The 21,644-nt window shown below is 34.7% G+C and overlaps 1 long non-coding RNA gene and 1 other non-coding gene across 2 annotated transcripts; both read left to right on the top strand.

Annotated features, from left to right (window-relative positions):
• The first annotated feature begins 138 nt into the window (after positions 1-138).
• Positions 139-17,013, top strand: LOC145055313 (uncharacterized). The gene is made up of 4 exons (XR_013685136.1): positions 139-288; positions 16,308-16,381; positions 16,459-16,589; positions 16,770-17,013. It is a non-coding gene; the product is annotated as an uncharacterized LOC145055313 (long non-coding RNA).
• Positions 652-734, top strand: LOC145055830 (small nucleolar RNA SNORD25). The gene has a single exon (XR_013685380.1). It is a non-coding gene; the product is annotated as a small nucleolar RNA SNORD25 (small nucleolar RNA).
• Positions 17,014-21,644: the final 4,631 nt, after the last annotated feature.

Genomic DNA, 21,644 nt, shown 5'->3' on the forward strand with positions numbered 1-21,644 from the left:
TGTTATCTTAGGAATGACTTTTTTTTTTTTTTGTTTTTCTTTTTAAATGGTTTTCAATTTTCAAATTTCAATATCCTAAATAAATAACCGTTCTGAAGGCCTTTAACCTAATCGGCCGGATCGAAACAAGCTTGTTAATCTCAGCCGTCTATTATATCAACAATCGGATCTAACCAGTTGCCCTTCCTCTATATAACAACTCGTTTCCTCTTTCCCAGACTCAGCTTTCAATTAGGGTTTACGTTTTATCAAACATCTGATTATTTCTCCGCCGTTGGAGTCTACAAGGTAATCGTCTTCGTATTCTTTTTAAATTAAACTTTATCAAATATGTTTCATGGCCCTATCTCTCCTTCTCAATGCGAATGAAATGCATCTATTTCCAATTTTTATGTTTTCCTGCGAATTCACTAAGGCTTCGCTAATCTGGTCGGCATGAATTTTATTAGTTTCTGTCTGACTCGTTCCCTTGAAGCAAAATTAAGCGTGCTGTTTTTAGATTTTTATAATCTTCAATCGATTTTCATTGGAGAACACTTAAGCAGCTATATATGTTCATTAAGTTAAACATATGAAGCATTCCAAATCAATCATTAGTAACCACTTACTATACTTTTCGGGATTTTCTTTTTTATTGTAATTTGGGGAAAATGTGACTGTGATGAGCCAATACAGACCTGTAATGACTTGCGAAAATGATCGCAACTTATGAACATCTAAGGGACTGAGTCTCGATTCCCTCATTTTATTTATATAAATTATATACTGTGAATGAGGATTTGCTACAATTTAGTATTGGCAAATTTTATTCGGGTATTCTCCATCCTCGTCACCAACCTGGGTCAACCTGAGTATTCCCCAGTCAAAACGGGTGCGGTTATCGGGTTCTCCATTGGATATGGGCTTTTTGCCATCTCTAGTAATGAAAACCCTATCAAATGAAATATAATTTGCTTTAGAAGATAGTAACTTCTAACTTGGAAACTTCTAACTTCTATCAAATGAAAACCCTATCCAAGATAGTAACTTCTAACTTGGAAACCGCCCTATCTTTTTTAAGTTAATATTAAAATAATAATAATACCTTGTTTTTAGTGAAGTGTCATTAAATGAATATATAACAATAAATATGAAATTATAGTCTAAAATGAAGTATAAGTACTTAAACTACATATTGGAAAGATATCGTGTTGATCCCATTTCAACGAATGATTAATGATATTTTAAATAATTTTACAGATTATGTTTGTTAAACTTTCCGGTTATTCACATAATAGGTGAAAAGACCATAACCGGTATTGTAGCTTGCTTGGAACCGATAACCATGCATATAAAGTGGTGCCTGGTTCCGGTTGCTCAACCTAGCTAGAACTAAAAAAAATAAGTTTTTATTTTGGGTTAAGTAAGTTGTTTGGCTAAAAAAAACTTTTACCATATTTTCTATGTTCATTGATAGCAATTATCGTTAATGTTTATGAGAAACTCTAACATGGTATGAAGTCGGGTTTACAGATGTTTCTCTCATTGTGATTGAAAGACCTCATCTAGAATCCATAACAACTCTTAAATGATAATAAAGTAAGGAAAAATGATACCTTAAGTTAAATGCTAATTATAAAAATGGATGAGTTTAAAGAAATTGTATAAACAAATTAATCTTGAAAACCAAATCTTAGCTCACAAAAAGATTATTGTTTGGCCCAACATAAAAGCTAAATAAAGAGTATAAAGAAAATTAATTGTGTAGTTTGAGACTAAAATATGTTAAATGTTTATAGATAATTACAGTCATTTGCTTATTTTAGCGACCGAATTCAAACTAATATTTTTAGGATTTTTTTTTTTATTTTAAATTTTAAAAAGTGTATTTGTAAAAAAATTAAAAAAATTATGTTATGTTTTCCTTCTTTCACTTATATTTAGAATCGACAAATTGCAATAATTAATACGTTTTGCAACATAGCATAAACTGTTATAGTGAGATTAATGATATCCAAATCAAAAATTGATTGATTTCTATAATTTGGTATAGTTCTCAAAGTATATTGCATTAATAAGAAAAATATGACTTTTGAGAAGAAGGATTAAAACCAAATCTCATGCTAATGAAGATCTGGTGAAATTGAAAAAGAACACAAATAAAAGCTAGTTTTTTGTAGATCTTGTTTCCAAATCTGATGAAATGAAATAAATACAAAAGGTTAATCTTTACAAATCTTTGTTTCTACCCGGTTCACTGTGAAATCCCAAATCATGTAACTGGCATTCCGTTGACCAAAGTTCCAAAATTTAGAACTACTAAAATAAATTAAAAACAACCAAAATAGTTTGGAAAACCAATAGAAAATGTGAAAGATAAACTATATCAAGTCAAGAGATGAGTATAGCAAAGTTAGGTCATAGTTTTTATGAGACATTTCGTAAAAAACTTGGAATGCATGTTTTGTAAGCCTATAAAAAGAACAATAACATATCTTTTTATATTAACCTGGGAAGAAAATACCAAATTTAAGGTTCTCGAATCTAGAAAACAGCTAAAAAGAAAACAAATCAATGACCATAACTGAAATAGCCTGACTATCGCATCTGATTTCAACTGTTCATAACCCTGTCAAAGCTAATTAAAAAACAAAAAGTCCATTAGTATTAACATTCAAAGATACTAAACTGAAAGGGTAAATTTAGCACAACCAGGTATTCAATTATAAATAAGATATAGAAGAAAAAAAATACTGAAGATAAGGAAAGAAGTACTTATGTATTACCTTTTCGAGTAGAGAGGGTAATAGGGGTGGTTGTGGATGGTCAAGGCCGATTGTGATCCAATAATAACCTGTAAATGCAAGTCGAGAAGAAATAAGCAACTACTTGTCAAGTCCTAGGAATCACTGATTTCTCATCTATCATAAACTTAGGAAATCAAAACAGAATCCAAATAAAAAGTTGTCATTGTATTGTTCTGATCATTAAGGATTTTCTGGAAAAATGAGTTAAAGCCATGCTTAGATGCAAACTTGCGTCATGATCGTGGGAAAAATATCAGAAGTTGAAAATTTATCTTCTAAGGTACTTAACGAGGTGTTTGAAATTTCTCATCTATCATAAACTTAGGAAATCAAAATAGAATCCAAATGAAATGAAATAAGAGGATGTTAGTCACCAAATCAACAAAAATGTTTCAGGTTTCATGATCAAGAGAGAGAGAGAGAGAGAGAGAGAGAGAAACGTTGGTGTTGAATGTTGTCGATGCATGTATGTTGATGCGTCGATTTTTGAACATCCTGAACAAAAAATCAATAAAAAACATAATAGATGAGAAAAAGATAGAGAATTATATATAAAACCTTATACTGTAACTGATTTGGTTGAGCTTTCCTTGGGTCCCAAGATGAAAAAGGCACACCATTTTGCTTAATTATTATTACCTTGAATGTGGTGGTTATGGAGGACTGACTCGAAGGCTGCAATTGACAAATAACCACATTACAACATTTTAATAAATAAATCCAAGCCTTATGAGATTTTTCATATTATAATTTATTTATAATGGTTACCTTAATCATGCTTTTGCACATACCACCACAAAATCAAGTCAAGGCATCCTGCTCAAACAATATTCATGTTATTTTTTTTTGTCATATTAAGGATTATTAAAAAAACAATCAACATCAAGAAACCACCTGTAACCTCGCATGTCTTTCAACTTGAGCCTTAACCCAATTATGCCACAAAAGTTGTGTCCGTGCAAAAAAAAGAATTCATAAATTTATGTAGTCACTTCATAAAAACTGTTAAAAAGAGGTTTTATTCCTACTTTAGTTTAGGGGTTTTGTGCATATGCATAATGGAATTGACACAATGTGGTGATATATTTTACCTCAAAAACATAAATAAAAAAAACTTTTGAACCAGAATCAATGTTTTTAATATCTTGTAATGATTATTAAACACAAATTACACGATATAACTTACTTTTGCTACTGTAAGACCAATTAGGCATGGATGTGGTGATCTTGTAGCAAAGAGCCCCTTTTTTCACCTTTCAATATTGGTACTCTTACCAGCAACATTTGATGTGGATGCAGATTTTAAAAAAATAATAAAGATTGAGAGAATTAGAACAAGAGATACACATTACACACCTTTGCTTTCAACTTTGACATAAATGGATGTTTCGCTGCCACCATAAACCAAATTACACAAAATCTGTTGAGAAAGAAGAATGTGAGAATTAAGAAAATCATCCAATTTCCATATGATCATGAACCATATATACATCGCATCTGATTCATGAAATTGACATAAAAAATTGAGTATAGTTCTAATAGACTACCCAAACACACCTGGTTATAATAATTCACAGAATCGGGATTGACTAACATCATCCAAAAGCATAGAAATAAGCTGAACAAAGTCCTGTATGAAACATTCAACAAATCCATCAATGGAAAAAATAGAGTAAGAGCATAATGAAACTCTTGAATAACCCACCTCAATCCGGTTTATAGTGTGAGATGTCTGGTGGCGATGGTGGAGCCACTTTAGGGTTAGGATTTCCACTGAATGGACTGCGATGGTGGCAGCGAGATAGAGTTAGGGTTTCTCATCTCGACATAAGGTAGAAGCAGACAACGGATGTCAGTGAAGGTAACGGCAGGAGGGTGGTGGTAACGGAGGCTGCCAAAGATTGAAGAGCATAAGGAGGGAGACGGGTGAGATCTGGGAGAAACGACGGTTGATGAACGATATTAGGGTTTTCCAGCATCTATACATAGTAGAAGAACTTAAGAACGTAAGTTAAGATGATAAATGGCGTACACGCTTGGATTCTAAGCTTAATATGATTGTACATGGTGTTATAAGAGTTATACCTCTTAATTTTCAAGAAATAGGCAATATGTTTAATAATATAGTAAAGATAAATACTAGAGGCGGTGTGAATTACTTCTATACCTAAGAAATCTCTCATTTTTTCTGGATCAATCATCTCAATTTCTTTCTTCATTGAGACTTTGAAATCTTTCACCCTATTCTCATCATCTCCAGGGCAGAGCAAGTAATCTACATGGATGTTTATAAAAAAAATTCTACGACCTGTGTGTTTTTTAATGAACAATGTATGCTTTGATTTACTCTTTTCAAATCATTTGTTGATGAAATAAGCTCCAATTCGGTTGAACCAAGCTTTGGGAGCTTGTTTCAATCCATACAAGTACCATATGAAGCTTATTCACCTTATGTTCACTATCTTTCCTTCACCATGTAGCCTTGGGGTTGCTGGACATAAACATCTTGTAGATTTCCATGTAGATAGGCAGATTTTACATCCATTTGGTAGAGCAATCATCAAACAGATTGTGTGCATGCTTGCCACCAGAGCATACACCTCTATATAGTCAACTTCTTTTTTCATTCAACTTTGTTTTGTAAACCCACTTCACACCGATGCATTTTGCACCCATTGCCAAATCAACTAAGGACCATGTTTGATCCTTTTCAATGATCTCGATCTCACGGTCCATTGCCATTCTCCACTTCATCTCTTTAACTGCATCTTCATAGCGTATCGGATCCTGATTGATTGTTTCCACAACATGCAACTCATCTTCATCTGAGGTTAAATAATATATTGTGACATAATCTTGCAAGTACACATGTCGTCTTCGTTGTCTTCCCTCCATGGCTTAGTTATTGTTGGGACCGGATTCGAAATCAAGAGTAACGCCTTGTTGCTCTAATTCATCAATTTGTTTACTATCATGTTCATCGATGAAGATGTACTCTTTCATCAATGAAGTCATAGTTTCCCCATGTGAGTTCTTCACCTTCGGCCTATTTTCTTCAATTTTACTCCAGTCCCAACCTTTGTTCTTTTCAAAGATCACATCATTACTTATTACCACCTTTATTGCTTCAAGGTTTATGAGTCGATATCCCTTTGATTCTCCACTTACACTTGTTAACACACAAACAAAACTATTGTTATCTAGTTTGGTTCGCTTTTTTTTACGTACGTGTACATGTGCCAAGCAGCCCGAAACACGAAAATGATCAACTGTTGGCTTCACCTTGATCCAAGCTTTCTTGTGGGGTCATATCAAGATGGGCCTTAGTTGTACTTCTATTTAGTACATAGAAACTCCACCGTTTGGCTTTAACCCAAAACATCTTGGGTATGTTTCTCACAGCTAGCAAAGTCACCACCATATTTATCACTGATCTATTCTTGCATCCTGCAACTCCATTCTATTGTGGGGTGAAGCTTGTGGTCAATTGTCGTTTGATCCCATGTTTCTTGCAAAAATTTCTGAAGTCATCAGATAGGTACTCTCCTCCCTTGTTTGTTCGAGGAGCTTTAACCACCTTTCTAGTTTTAGTCTCCACTTTTCTCTTGAATTCATTAAAGCTTTCAAGGGTCTGTGACTTTTCTGACAACAAATAGACCCAACCCTTGCGACTATAGTCATTAATAAAGCTCAAAAAATATCTCTTTCCTGATTGAGATGCTGGTGTAATTGGCCCATATATGTTAGAGTGCACCAGCTCCAACATTTCTTCAGCACACCGTGTGCTTGATTTTGGAATGGCTTCTTTAGTTTGCTTTCCCATTATATAATCCCTACAAACTGTTGTGTCAACAACAAAGTTAGATAAGTCGCGTACAATTCTTTTGTGTTGAAGTGTTTTCATTCCTGTCTTGTTGTGGTGTCCCAATCTCTCAATACTACAACCTGGAAATGTCATCATCATTCATGTACAAACATTCATCTGTCCTTTGATCTGCAGCTTTATTGGCATCTTCACTTAGTGCAAACATCTTGTTTGTGCTCATATAACATTGGAAGACCATCCCTTTGTCTATATGAAACACCTTGCAAACATCTGACTGGAACAAGAAATACAAACCCCTTTGTTGGAGCTGTCCAGCACTGAATAAGTTGTTCTTGAGGTCTGGTACAAAGTACACTTCCTTAATGACATATGTGGTTCTGTTCAACACTAGCTTTATATTTCCTTTTCCTTCTACTGTCATATGAGTGTTGTTTCCAAGCTTGATTGTGTTTGAGAAGCTTTGGTCCAACTCTATGAACCTTTCTTTATTACCACACATATGGTTTGAGCAACTAGAGTCCACGAACCACATGTCATTTCTTTTGCTAACTTCTTGAGTCATGAACCCATTTATTTCTGTCATCAGCATGACCTATTCATTTTCTTTTAAAATCGGCATAGTTAACTTTCTTTGCATTTGGGCATTCATAAGAGTAATGCCCTAACTTATGACAATTGTAGCATTCAACGATTTCTTTGTTGAATGAATGTCGGCCTCGAGCATGTCCTCTTCCTCTATTGTTGGAACAACCCCTACCATGTCCCCTTGTGTTGAAGCTGTCACTTGTGTCTATTTTTAGCGCTTGCTGATCCTCCTTCTCACTCTTATTGAACTTTTGTTCATGAACTACAAGGATACTTTGCAGTTCTTCAATGGACATTTCTTCAATGTTCTTTGATTCTTCAATTGACACCACAACATACATGTACTTCTCAGTCAGAGTTCTGAGAATCTTCTCCACAATCTTGACATCTCTCATCACTTCTCCATTGTTTCTCATTTGATTTGAGATTGTGAGAACTCTATATAAGTATTTAGGGATCGTCTCTTCTATTTTCATCTCGAAACTTCGAAATCCCTTCGAAGTTTTTGCAACATGGACTTCTTCACTTGATCATTCCCTGCAAATCTCTTTTGCATGGAATCCCACACCGCCTTGGTGGTCTTTCTATCCAGGATTTGCTTAAAATTAACCCTATCGATTGCCTGGTAAAGATAGTGTTTGGCATGTAGATCTTTTATTCGCAGCTCTTCCAACTTCTTCTTCTCTGTTTCACTTTGGGCAACACCGACAATATGTTCTCTAATTCTTGGATCGATCAGGTTCCACACTTGCTTTGCTCACAACAAATTCCCGATCATCTTGCTCCAATGCTCAAAATTAACACATGGTATTGCTCACTAGTTCAAAACTTTATTCATGAGGCCATAAAGGCTTTAAATACACGAAGGAAATAACAAAATGACTATAAAAACGGAACTAAAAGATTGAAACAGAAAAGCTAAAGACTATGTAGACTAGATAAACACATGTGCAGCTGCTAGTTGACTAGTCAACCTTATTTGAATTATTTTATTTCAATCCTAAATACTCCAACAAACCATAAGTATACTTTCAACCAAATTTGTCCTATTCTAGCTGCAAGATTATGAAATCCAAGATGTTAACTTAAACATAGCTTCGAAGTTCTCAGAAGTAAAACTTAAAGCATCATCTTAAATGATAATGTTCTCAACTTTGTTTTGAGCATCCGAAGAATCCCTAACAGAACGGACATAAATTTGACAAATGATATACATGCATGTTTACCCTTTGATGATGAGATTCCACAAATTTTAACGTGCATGGTTCCTTTATACTCTTTTGTTGGTTATTTGTTACTTTAGCTTATTAAAGAACCTTCTATGCCTATGAGAACTACTTTTCTATTTATTGTTGAGTTTAATTTAGATTGCATGACCATCTTTTTTTTATTGAACTTGAATCTTATGATATTTGTGAATAGCAAAATTATAGGACTAGTGTTTTGACCAAAACCTAGGGTTAAATAAAAAAGTGGGTAAGTAATTGTAGGAGGTACTATATGACGACCAATCATATATTGTATTGATTTAGTAAACCAATTTGATCAATGTATTATAAGTCTAATTTAACTCGAACCGAACAGTAGTAGACTTGTTAGTTTATGCGCCTAATCACCATATGAATGAACTTGTTTGCTAAAAAATTAAGTTAGCAAACATTAACTTAGTCATCTTAGGAATCGGTAACTAACAAAACATTAATCCATTGCATTTCCATAAATCAACCATAATAGCAAGTATATCGAAGCTAAACGAAAGTCTCTCAATTACCTTAGTTTAAATAGTCTTTTGTGTTTCTTACTTTTAGTTTTAATATTTTCTTCAATAAGTGATAGTTATTAGTTTGGTTAATTAAGTTTCTAGTTTGTCAAAACTAGAGAAAACTCATTTTCTTAATTTAATAGTAATTTAGGTAGTTAGTAGATAAAAATTAGCTAATCATTCTGTTCCCTGTGTTCGATACCTTACTATTGTGATATATTATTTTCAACAAGGTACACTCACTAGGAGGTAATAATTAGTTACATTAGTAGGATTAACTAGTGCATAATTGTTTATGCATCAAGTTTTTGGCGCCGTTGCCGAGGAACGGTCCATTTTTAGTTCATTTGAATATGCTATTTTATTAGAAATTTTTCTATCTATTTTCTTTTATATTTGCGTTTTAGTTTTTTTTTTCTTATGTTTGGCTTATCACGTCGTGATCATTAACACCACATCGTGGTTTCGTAACAGTTAAGTTCTATTTTTCGTTTTTTTACGCGTTTTATTTGTTTTTGTTTCAGTGATTTGTGACCCAGGGATCTTAGGCATTAATCATTCAACCGTTTGACGATCCTGAGTCAGAATTCCATAAGAAGATAACAACCAAAATCGGAGAATCAAGCTATTGAACTCTAGAAAGTGAATTCGAAAGTTTTGAGATGACACCCAGTAAAAAAGAAGAAGAAAGCGAACACGAATCAGACAGACAAATTGAAACCGGAAGCGAGCTAAACAACAACATGGCAAACATGACGATGGGGGCTTACAAGAGGTGGATGCGTGAAGACACCAGACCCTTGCTCAACTTGTGCAACCCACAATTCCCAACACAACTAGCTTTGAGCTGAAAGGCCACTTCCTTGCTCAACTTAAAGACATACCCTTCTATGGGAAAGACCACGAGGACGCCTAAGATTGGTTGAAGGCACTCCTACCGGACACATTAACAACTTGGGCACAAATGCACGAAGAGTTCTATAACACCCGCGTTTTTGGCTAAGCATTATTAATAATTTGTAATAGTGAAGGTCAACAATTGTAACCTATTTCGAAGTAATGAAAAAGAATTATTTGAGTATTATGTGATTTACGTGTAAATTATGTGCAATATACGTGTTTATAACGATATAATAAAATAAGTATGAAATACGCACCTAAAATAAAATAATAATTAGACCCAATATCTTTGAAGAAAGTTGAAGTAGTCGTAACAAGGATTCCGGAGATATAAGGAACACTGAAATCCGACTTATAATGAAGAAGTTATGACCCGTCGAAGTTTCGCGATTAAACCAGCACGACTCCGCGTATCGTAAAAAGTAAATTTTTGATGAAATGATTTTTAGCCTTAGCGATCTAAACGAGAGTTGTAGTAGACTTTAAACCGAGAGCGTGCATATAGAGAACGTCAAAATCTGATTCCGTTAGAAGAAGTTATGATTTTTATAAGATTCAGGGTAGCAGTACACAACCCAGAAATTGAAGTTTAGATCGATTAATTTTTAGGTTACACAATCTAAACGAGAATTGAAGATCTCTGTAATAGGAACTCAACGATATAAATACAATTGAAATCAGACGTCGGATGACAAAGTTATGAATTTTTAAAGGACTTTAACTGTCTAGGCCTATTAAAATACAAATTTAAAAATAAATTCAAAATTAGCCGACGGAGTCTAAACGAAAGTTGTAGATCACGTCGATAGCTACGCGTGGACATAAATAACGTCAAAAACGGATCTCATATGCGAAAGTTACGCATTTTACAAGATAATTAGTTTTCAGATTAACTAGAAATTGACACGTGACATGATCTAGGCCACACCTTCTTCCCCACGGCTTTCCACCTGAACACGACACGTAGCATGCGTATGCCCACTGTACTGAAGTACGCACCACATAGAGCTTGAGTTCTCCCTGCGTACGTGGCTCCTACAGCCTATAAATAGATGGCGAATTTCACTCAAATCTTCACACCTCTTCATCCAATTCTCTCCCAAACCTCCCCAAAGCCTCTAAGCTTTTCTCTAGCACTTTCTAGGTGTTAGAAGCGAAGCCCAGGAGCACTAGAAACCCCGAGAAGTAGAGCTTTCATCTTAGAAGCTATGCCCGCGCAGAGTCCACTTTCTCGCTAAATCACCTATAAGTTGAGTTATGCTTACCGTACTTTAAGTATAACTTATGTTTAAGTTTGTTATCGTTATTATGAACCTATAAACAAGATTTATTAGTGATTGTAAGTCGTTATGCTGATTGATCTACTTACGGGGATGGTGTCTAGGCTAGATTTAGTGAAGTGTTTAAATTGAGATTTCCAAACAGTATACTTTGTATACCAAATGGACCCTACCTCTGATATGATCATACATGGTAGTTCCTTACTTGATAGATCTTGAAGTAGACTTTAAGTTAATGATGAATCTAGACTAATAATTAGTCGTAATAAATATTAGACTAAGACATAGTGATAATGAGACTAGGTTACGTCAAAGGAAAAGACAGTTGCTAGAATCGAAGCGCTGCCCGAATTTCGAGTCGTCAGTTTACAAGTGAGTGCATATGTACTTTCATCTTACACATAGATATGAAGTATTTAATATAAATTACATGTTATATGTGCCTATTATTTGTGTTCCTGATATCTATGCTGGATGAACGATTTATACATGTTTTACTTGATTTAATGTGACAACCCAAAAATTTCCGTTAGTTTTAACGTCGAAATTAATTACGTCAAAAATTAGCCAAATTTATCCCGAAATTTTTTTTGACCGAAATTAAACCTGTTGGAATATTTTAAATAATATTCGTCAAGCGAACCAAAATTAAGGCGGTATAATTTTAAAATTTGCCGTGTTTAACAAAAGTCGTGAAAAACCCCGTTCGCGGTTGGTGTCGGGTGAACCCCAACCAGGCCAAAAAGTCCACCCTATATAAGGGTTGAGTGGGTTTCATTCCCACCTTAGACACTCTCTCTCTACTTTCTCTCTCTACAAAACAGGTTTTGGTCAAAAATCGCCCCTTCGAGCTTCAAATTGTTAAGATAACCCTCCTAGCTTGTTGTTTAACTCATCTAGCTTGCAAATTCGTGTTTAAATTACCCAAAACTCTCAAGAACATGAGTTTACGGTCCAAGAACACCTTCCTGGACCGTAAACACTCATAATGGGGTTTTAATGCTCAAAAACCCTTCCAAACCACTTCTAATGCTTAGCAATGACTTAGAGGCTTACACGAAAGGACTTAGAACCCCAAAATCGGGAAAAATGGGGAGTAAACATGAGTTTACGGTCTAGGAACATCCTTAGACCATAAACCCATCTCCATGGATCATAAACACTTGTTTAAGTGTTAAACTACCCCTCAAACACCTCCAAGAGCTTCCATGAACTTCCTTGAGTGCATAGACACTTATTTTCCTTCATGATATGCACCAAAGCATAAAAAAATATGTCACACTTGAGTTTACGTCCCAAGAAGGTTCTTGGACCGTAAAAACCCATTCTTAAACCATAAACACCCCCGAAGGGTGTTAAAGTGCCCTTAACACTTTGTATGGCTTGGAATTGGACCTAGAACTTAGTATGCTTAACCTACAATCACCAAAACACATGATTTATGGACTACCATGAGTTTACTGCCGTAAACTCATATGTTTAAGGTAGTAAACTCCCTAAGAACATCTTCTTAGACCGTAAACACCTTTCCAAGGTGTTTAAGTGCCCTAAACACCTTCCTATGCTCATAAAAGTGACTAGAACCTTACATGCATGAGTTAGAACCACCAAACAACAAAAGAAATGACCAAACATGAGTTTACGACCGTAAACTCATGTGTTTACGGCCGTAAACTCCTCAAGGAGTGTTAATGGACCGTAAACTCCTCAAATGGTCCATTTTGAGGCATTAAACCCTTCATAAGCCCTAGAATTGAACCTAGCCTAATTGCACAAGTGTTATAAGACCTGAATGCATCAAAGAACACACCAACCATGAGTTTTCGGCCGTAAAATCATGTGGATATGGTCTTAGGGCCGTAAAATCTATAAAGAGTTTACTCTTGAAGGGTAAACTCCCTAACTAGGCCATACACACCCTTAGATGTTACCCGGGACACTCCTAGCACTTGACCAAAGTGTTTTCCGCATTTTAGGATGCGTATACGTGTTTAATTAGTATTATATTTACTAATTGTATGTAAACATATGTCAGCATATGTTAATAGGTCACTAAGTGTGTTCAAGTCTTTACTTGACACCGAGCACCCAACCGGCACTTTCGTTCGATCCGCTTACAACAGGTGAGTTCATACCCCTGAATTAACCTTTTAAATGTTTTTACATGCTTTTATGGGGGGATACAAGTTAAAACATGCTAGTTATCATATCAATCATATGTGATTGATAACCCGCATGCACAAAGATTTATTACACTGTCAGCTGTTTTACCAAGTATGGTACTATAAATGTTTTTCCAAAACATCTTTACTTGACTCTCGCGTTGTATGTTTTACTTCAAAACCAGTTACAACAGTATTTGAAACAAAGGTTTTTCTTTACTTATATTGTTTTATCAAAGTTATAATCAAAACTTGTTTATGAAAGATTTTCAAGTCTTCAAACTTATTTTACCAAAGAATACCAAGTCATGATCAAAGTTTTCTTCCATGCTTTTATACTTCTACTTCGTTAGATACTACTACTTTGTTATGCCTCTACTTCATTAAATGCTCTTACTTAGTTAAATGCTTCTACTTTGTTAAACGCTTCTACTTCGTTAAACGCTTCTACTTCGTGAAACGCTTCTACTTTTTTAAACGCTTCTACTTCGTTAAACGCTACTACTTCGTTAATGCTACTACTTTGTTAAATGCTTCTACGTCGTTAAATGTATGCTTGTACTTGTATAGTTATATAAATAATGTTTAAAGGACTTGGGAAGGCTAGTTCGCCCTATTTTCTTTTCCTCGTTTGGATGTGGTATGGTGGGATCAGATATCCGTCCGATGGTCGTTTAATCGTTAATTATATATTATGTATACATGTATAGACATAAAAGTTTACATCTGTCAATACATGTTCCTTGGGTAGCAAGGACACTCTCCTACTCATCACTCATAGATCAGAGACACTAGTAACTAATATAGGAATAGTTAGGAGACTCTATTTTTCTCTCTATCTCTCACCCTATCTCTCTCTACCTCTCTCTCTCTCTCTTACTTTAGAATGTGACACACTATTTCTCTCTAAGACGCTTCATAGCGCCAATGCCGTGTAACCAGTGTCTCCGGGAAGGAGAGCGAACATCATGTGTATAGATCTATACGGGACTGACACTCCCACACCCTGACTACTAGCTACAGTCCGCGCTGGTAAGGCCCATGGGTGACATGAAGCCACTACTACTACTGCCACTACCTCTACGCGTGACCTGGAGGGTCATCGGATACTCTATTGTCGATCAGCATGGTTACATACGAGTTCACATTCACCCTTTGTTTTAGACCTTGCTAGTTGTATCTGTAGAGTCGTCCGTAGAGTCCAATCAGCTTCTGACGCGTGTAGCATCCGTAGAGTCGTCCAAAGATGACGCGTGCCTCGCCTCGCATCCGACACGTGCCCTCCCCCTCGCCTGCTAAGCTGCCGCGTGGCTTCTCCTCTTCCCTCCGGATCCGAGCCTTGCAGCTATATATAGAGGGTGCGAACCCTCCCGGTTTTGGTTGGAAAATTCACACTTTTTACACCTTTTTCACATTTTTCACTCCCATAAACTTCTTTACGACCCCCGAAGTCCCGGGAACCTACCAAACACCTGAAAAACATCCTGAAGTGCCCGAAGACCCCGATAAATTTATCTTTTCGGTTTGAAGCTCAACCCTCGCAAGACCCGATTTCAATAAAGCTCCCGGTTTTCATCGAAGAAACTTACTTATTAGAACGAAGTGCTGCCCAAATTACTATTTTAACCTCCAGTTAATTCACGGTGAGTTCAATATATAGGAACAATTGTATGTTATGTGTTATATGTGCTATGTGCTTTTCCGTGTTATTTTCTCGTGCTATTATGGTAGCAAAGCTATACCTTTGACCATGTGATCAGTGAAATGACTAGTATCACAATGGTATTGGTATGTAACCTCTGGCAGTGTAGAGCATGTCTCGTAAGAGAATGACTTCTACCACTATGGCATTGGCAGAAGGTTAGATAGGGCTAAAAGCCTGTAAAATCTACCAAAATGTTAATCAGAAATTGTATGTCTTCTGTGCCATTAGGGTTGAAGCTTTATTGATGTATATCAAGTTGAAATTGTTGTATCTCATTGATTGTATATCTTTGAATCAAATCATTGATTGATATGGAAAGTTTGTCACGTGACTCACATATGTCTTTGTTGTTCCTTGTTCCTCTTTGCTTCTGCCATATTGATGTATATATATGGCATAACGTTATATTGTATCTATTATTGAACTCACTGAGTGTCATCGTTTACCCTCTCAGTGTTTAAATTATTGCAGGTGATAAGCATCCATTATAGTTAAATACTATTAGAAGATGTAGAATAGATGATATTATAGCTTTTGTATTTAGTGTATAAATTAGTGGGAAATTATGTAATATATATATATATATATATATATATATATATATATATATATATATATATATATATATAACTTTGTAAAAACCTCGTTAATCGGTTTGTATCCAGTCTTTTGTAATAAGATCATATATCTATAAAATATGTTTATGAATATGCATGTAGCATGTTTTGGAGTAACTTGGAGTAATAATGTTAAATTATGAAATGGGTCCTTTCATTATAGTTGGCATTGGCATTTCCATTCTAATTCCCATAATTAATATAGTGATGTGGCAGTTAAATAAAAATGGAAATCATCATAAATTGACAAGTGGAAAAAATAATTCTAAAATTCCTAGAAAATGACATGTGGCGAAATCAATAAGAAAGTGACATGTGACAAAAAAACTTTCATTTATTATGTAGGATGGAACAGATACACACACATACGTTTGGTTTATATGGTTAAGGCGCCTTAGTTGAGTTTTGTGAAATCTCGTGTTCAAAACTTTTCCTTTATATATTTTGGAATTTTATATATTTCACTTGTTAATCTAATACAATGCCAACTTTCCAAGAGACGACGTTTTAATTTTCAATAAGCAATTATGACTATTTTTTGTCTCCTCATAATACACAGCTTCACAACAAATTTCAAGAAGACAAAGCATAAATGCATGAGCAGAAAATAAAAAAACCGTCACATTGTTTCTTTATCTATTTGTAGTGCTTCAGTGATAAAATTTTCATGTTGTTCGTATTTAGGGTGCTCTTTACCCTGACCCATCATTTGACCATGTAGATGGTAATGCCCTTGGCTCCATCTGGCTCCTGATATGGTATGTCTTTCTCTACGATGTTTTGCAGTTTTGCTCCTAAGATGGAAGTGTTTATATGATTTTTCTCTTAATTTCAGGATGATCTATTAGCTATTGGATTTTTGGCCATTATGGACTACTTTTCCCCTTGCTCTAGCTTTGCTATTGTTGTGCTTTTTTCCCTGTTATCGACATTTCTCATTGCTTTCGATTGGTTTCTGTTTTCGAGGTACCTTCTTGTTTGCTTCTTTAGATTGATTGTCATGCTTAAATTTTTTGTTTGTCCTCGGTTTTGCCTTAATGATGCATCTTTTGGTGTTGTTTTCAAATTTTATGCCCCCTTTACATCTACTCTAATGTGTACTGATTTTTTTAGTTATATATATATATTTTTTGATTTTTTGTGTAGGTAAATTGAAAGAGGAGAATCAATAGGAGGGATCAATTATGAACTACTGAACTAACGATATTGTTCATGATAATTTTGCCAATTCACTTAGTTTATATATTTGCATTGTGGGTCTGGTAACATTAATGGTAAAAACCAAAAGTTTGACATTAATGGTGATTATAGGTATCATAGATGAATTTTTTTTTTGATGTAAAAGTTGGATAGATGTAGAAAGAAAAAGTGGGATTACTTGCTTATTGTTTTAAATTGTCATATTTTATTCCATCCATTTTAAAAGTAAAAAATAGGGCATGGTTTTCAATTTTCCCCGGCCCCAAAATGGCTTAGACCGGCCCTGACTTACATCTATTGTTTCTCCAAAAAATCGAAGAATACGCTTGTGAAACCATATTGTCAAACATTTCCGACTTTCCATAATATAGTTGTAACATTCTAAATTTTCAACCAAATTTTTATTTTTAGAATAAGAGTTATCAACCAAAAACCATTTCCCAAAGTATGATAAAACATTCATTTGTTTAAAACATATCACATCATGTTTAAAAAGTTGAGTAATAACAAATCATAGTCATCATGTAAAAGCATTTCAACAAAATTCTCTAAAAATAAATCCCATGGATGCATTAAAGTTAGTCGACACTCTTCCCCTTGTTACTAGAACTACCCGGAAGGCATTTAAATTTAATGAGTTAGCACAAAGATTAGTGAGTTCCCCAAGATATCACATATTCCACCATACATGTGTGGATTCTATAGTCCAACCATAGTCTTACATCCACATATTATTGCTATAGTCCAAGTATAGTATTGACTATTATAGTCCAACTATAGTCATTCATGTAATTATTATAGTCAACCTACAATCTTTCATATAACTGATGTAGTCCATCTATAGTCTTTCATACATATTATGATACAGTCCAACTATAACCTAATTGGTCAAACATCTATCATCTAACTGAAGGCATACAATGTCACACATATTATATTGAGAAAAACTCACCAACCACAATCAAGGGCCACTAACAAAGAAAGCACCAACCACAATCAAGGAACTAATCGATGAATTTTCTAAACATCGAGAATACCATAACCCTCGACATGATGCAACTAGGGGAACGACAAACGCAGCTTCGGAGCACATGTCTGCGGTCTTAGAAATATTACATAACATGGATAGGAGGATGACTAGAATGGATCAAACAATTCATGTTATATGAGTGGGGTGTGAAAACTGTAATGGGCTGCATTTAACTAGAGACTGTGATCTTGATGAGAATGGAAAAGGTTCAAGCTTGCTACTCAAGCTGTGATCGTTATGATGAAGACTGGAGAAATCCCAAAAAAGAAGTGGTTACCATATGATGAGTACAAGAAAGGCAAGGAAGAGAAGTATGAGCAAAAAGTAAAAGGCTTTTACCAAAGAGAGGAACCAACTCCCAAAAGAAACCCGATTTCGAGACAATGATTGCTCATTTTGTTGCCCCATTGGAAAAGAGACACGAAGATATTGAAGCAATACTTAGAAATCAATAAGTTGCAATCAAGAATATTAAGCAACAAATTGGGCAACTATCCAAATAATTTAATGAAATATTACTGGACACACTTCCAGGAAACACCGAACAAAACCCGAAATGAGCTCATATCCAATCCATTACAACTAGAAGTGGGAAAATTGTTACTCATATGACTCCTATTAACAGAAATAACTTGAATGATGAGCAGGAAGGCCAAGAAGCAATTAAAGAAAAGGAATTTAAACAGTCACCATGAGATGGTTATGACACCACGATGTGGCAAGCACCTGAAAAGAAAAGTGTTGAACCCGTTAAGCCATTCCGCCCACTGCTCCCCTTCCCCAGTAGAGCAAGACAAGATAAGAATGTTGATGACTACCAAATGTTCGTAGATCACATCAAATCCCTTGAAATCAATATTTTGTTCCTTGAAGCCTTAACTTAAATACTAAAGTATGAAAATTTCCTTAAAGATCTCCTAACAAACTGGAAGAATATGGGAGAAATATCTAAGGTAGTACTCAATGAAACTTGCTCAGGTGCGATGTTGAATATGCTACCGAAGAATATAGGTGATACGGGAAGCTTAACACTTCCATGCCAATTCGGGAATCTATCCACAAGCCACGCTCGATCCGATTCGGGAGCAAGTGTCAACTTAATGCCATATTCATTCTTCAAGAAGCTTAACCTCTCGGAACCAAGACCAATCCGCATGACCATACACTTAGGTAACAAAACAGTGACCTTTCCAGGAGGAATTTGTGAAGAATTATTAGTTAAAGTTGACAAATTAGTTTTTCTCGCATATTTCATTATGTTAGACATGGAGGAAGACGAACAAGTCCCAATTATTATTGGAAGGCCCTTTTTGAGCACCACCCGATCGTTAATTGATATAAGAGAATCCAAACTCACTATTCGAGTTGGAGAAGAAGCGGTCACCTTTTGAGTTAATAGAGTGATCCAACACTCAAGGATAAGTGATAATATGGCTTTCTCGGTAGATGTGTTTGATGAAATTTTAGAGAAAGATCTTGGAGGATGGAAGGAAAAGGAAACTGAGGGGTACGTGGTTCTACAAAAAGGAGATTTTCATGTTGAACATAAGATACAAGAGCTAGAGAAGCTGCTGGAAGAAAGAAAGTATAACGAGTTGAAAAAGGCAAGTGAAGAATCACCACAACTTGGTAGTGACACCACGACATATCTTTGATCCTACACATATCTTTTGAACACTTATCTTTTCTTAAATCAATCAGGGACTATAATGATGCCTTACGAATCCTTTACACTCAATCCTTCCTCGATTATATGTAGTTTCTCTAAGAAAAATTCTTACCTTGTTCCACTTATGGAACCCTTTATCGTTATTTTCTAACCACGCATAATCTTATTCACGTATGAATCATATATCTCCATTCCATAAGGAATCATCATCTCATTCCTGAAGGAATCATCTGTCACATTCCTAAAGGATTCATCTTTCTCATACCCGAAAGAATCATATTTCTACATTCTTATAATGTTTCATTTTAATGCTATGGTCTCACAATAGCCTTACACATCACACGTCTCATCTCAATCTATCTCATCATCTCTTTAAAAGGTCTTCTACTATCACTCTAGTACTTAACTTGTTAAGTACTTAATCTAAATCTTCATCCACTTACATATAGGTATCTAACACAATACCTTAGAATATATCCATACATTTATACTATATCTTCATATAATATATGATGGGTATTCAACACAATACCATTAACATCTCATCACACACATATACTCTATCTTCATACCATTATTATCTAAACATACACACATACTCACTTACATGATTATAAACATGTACTCATAATCTATCTTCATCTAACATCTCATGAGTATTCAACATAATACCATTTACATCAAATTACACGTCCATATTTTATCTTTTATCTGATATTACATATATTCACCACAATATCACTAACATCCACTTATACATACATAGTCATCTATAAGGTTATGATTCATATAATCATGCATTATCTTCATCTAATGAGTTATGTGTATTTAAAAAATATTACTAACATTTAAACATTCATACATAATAACGTAATCACATATAAACATGCATATATAATCTAGTGAGAGAGCGAGTTATAACTCACATTATTAGTTAGTGAAAACTAAGGTCTCGTTTGATAGTTGCTAAGTGTTGACTAGGAAAGGTCTGTCTGGGCAAGAAATCATGCGTGAGTAAAAAACCATGTTGTTTGATTGTATATCCGACTGAATGTGCTGATTGATGAAAATGACCATTTTACCCTGCCGTTCTATGCAGTGATGGATGAAGTTGCTGAAGAAAACATACATATTATATTTTTGTACCCAAAATACCCCTGGTAATGGAGATGCCATAAATAACAAAACAAATCAACAACACACCAATTAGCAACTCAAAATTTCTAAGTCGATCAACATGCAGTTTATTGATTACAAAATCATTAATGGACACTTGTATCAAATTAACACCAATTAACTTCTAGACATTTTGATCATCGAAACCTTAAATTCTTATGTATGCTTCAAATCTTGATCCTAGAGTTCCATTTCAAATTTCAGCTCCATTTACCTAACATGGGTCTTGATAGCTTCTTGGAAATTGATCCTGGATTATACTTTTATCAAGAAAAAGTGTCTGAGAACTCATATTTATTGCTTATTCTCCTTCTCTATACAAGCTTACCATTAAAGCAAGTCATGTTTTTGATGTTCTAAACAAATAGTTTTATGACTTTATTTTTGGTAGAATAATAGGATAAACTACAATCTAAAACAAAAGAGTAAAATGCAAAGTCATCATGTAATGATGCTAATAAGAAATCTATGATATTGGGAATTACAAGGGGTATATGTACTTTTACAAAAATGCCGTTAAATCTTGCCAAGATTAATCTCAAGTTTTTGTAATGAATCTAGAAACAAAATTGTGAAAACTAAAGATGAACAACCAAACAACATTTTTAAAACTGATGAATTAGAAAGTTGCAATTTCATAAGAAAATAATTGATTCAAATAACCAATAAAATTGATGAATTAGAAAGTTGCAATTTTGTCAGAAATTTTTAATTCAACAATATGTTATCAACTGTAAACAGTTTTAATGGTGGTCTCGGTTATAATGGTCACTTGTAGGTTGAAGACGATGAAGAATGAACAATTTTAATGGTGGTCGGAAGAGATGATCGAAATATTTCCGGAAAAGCATTGTTGGCTGGAGACTTGTTGGAACCGCCAAATATGTCGGAAACATACTATAACAAGTCATACAAATATTTTTTAAACACTTTAAGTTCAATAAAA

The sequence above is a fragment of the Lactuca serriola genome, chromosome 5, assembly GCF_051521515.1.
Source record: "Lactuca serriola cultivar US96UC23 chromosome 5, Lser_US96UC23_V15, whole genome shotgun sequence".
Lineage (NCBI taxonomy): Eukaryota > Viridiplantae > Streptophyta > Magnoliopsida > Asterales > Asteraceae > Lactuca > Lactuca serriola.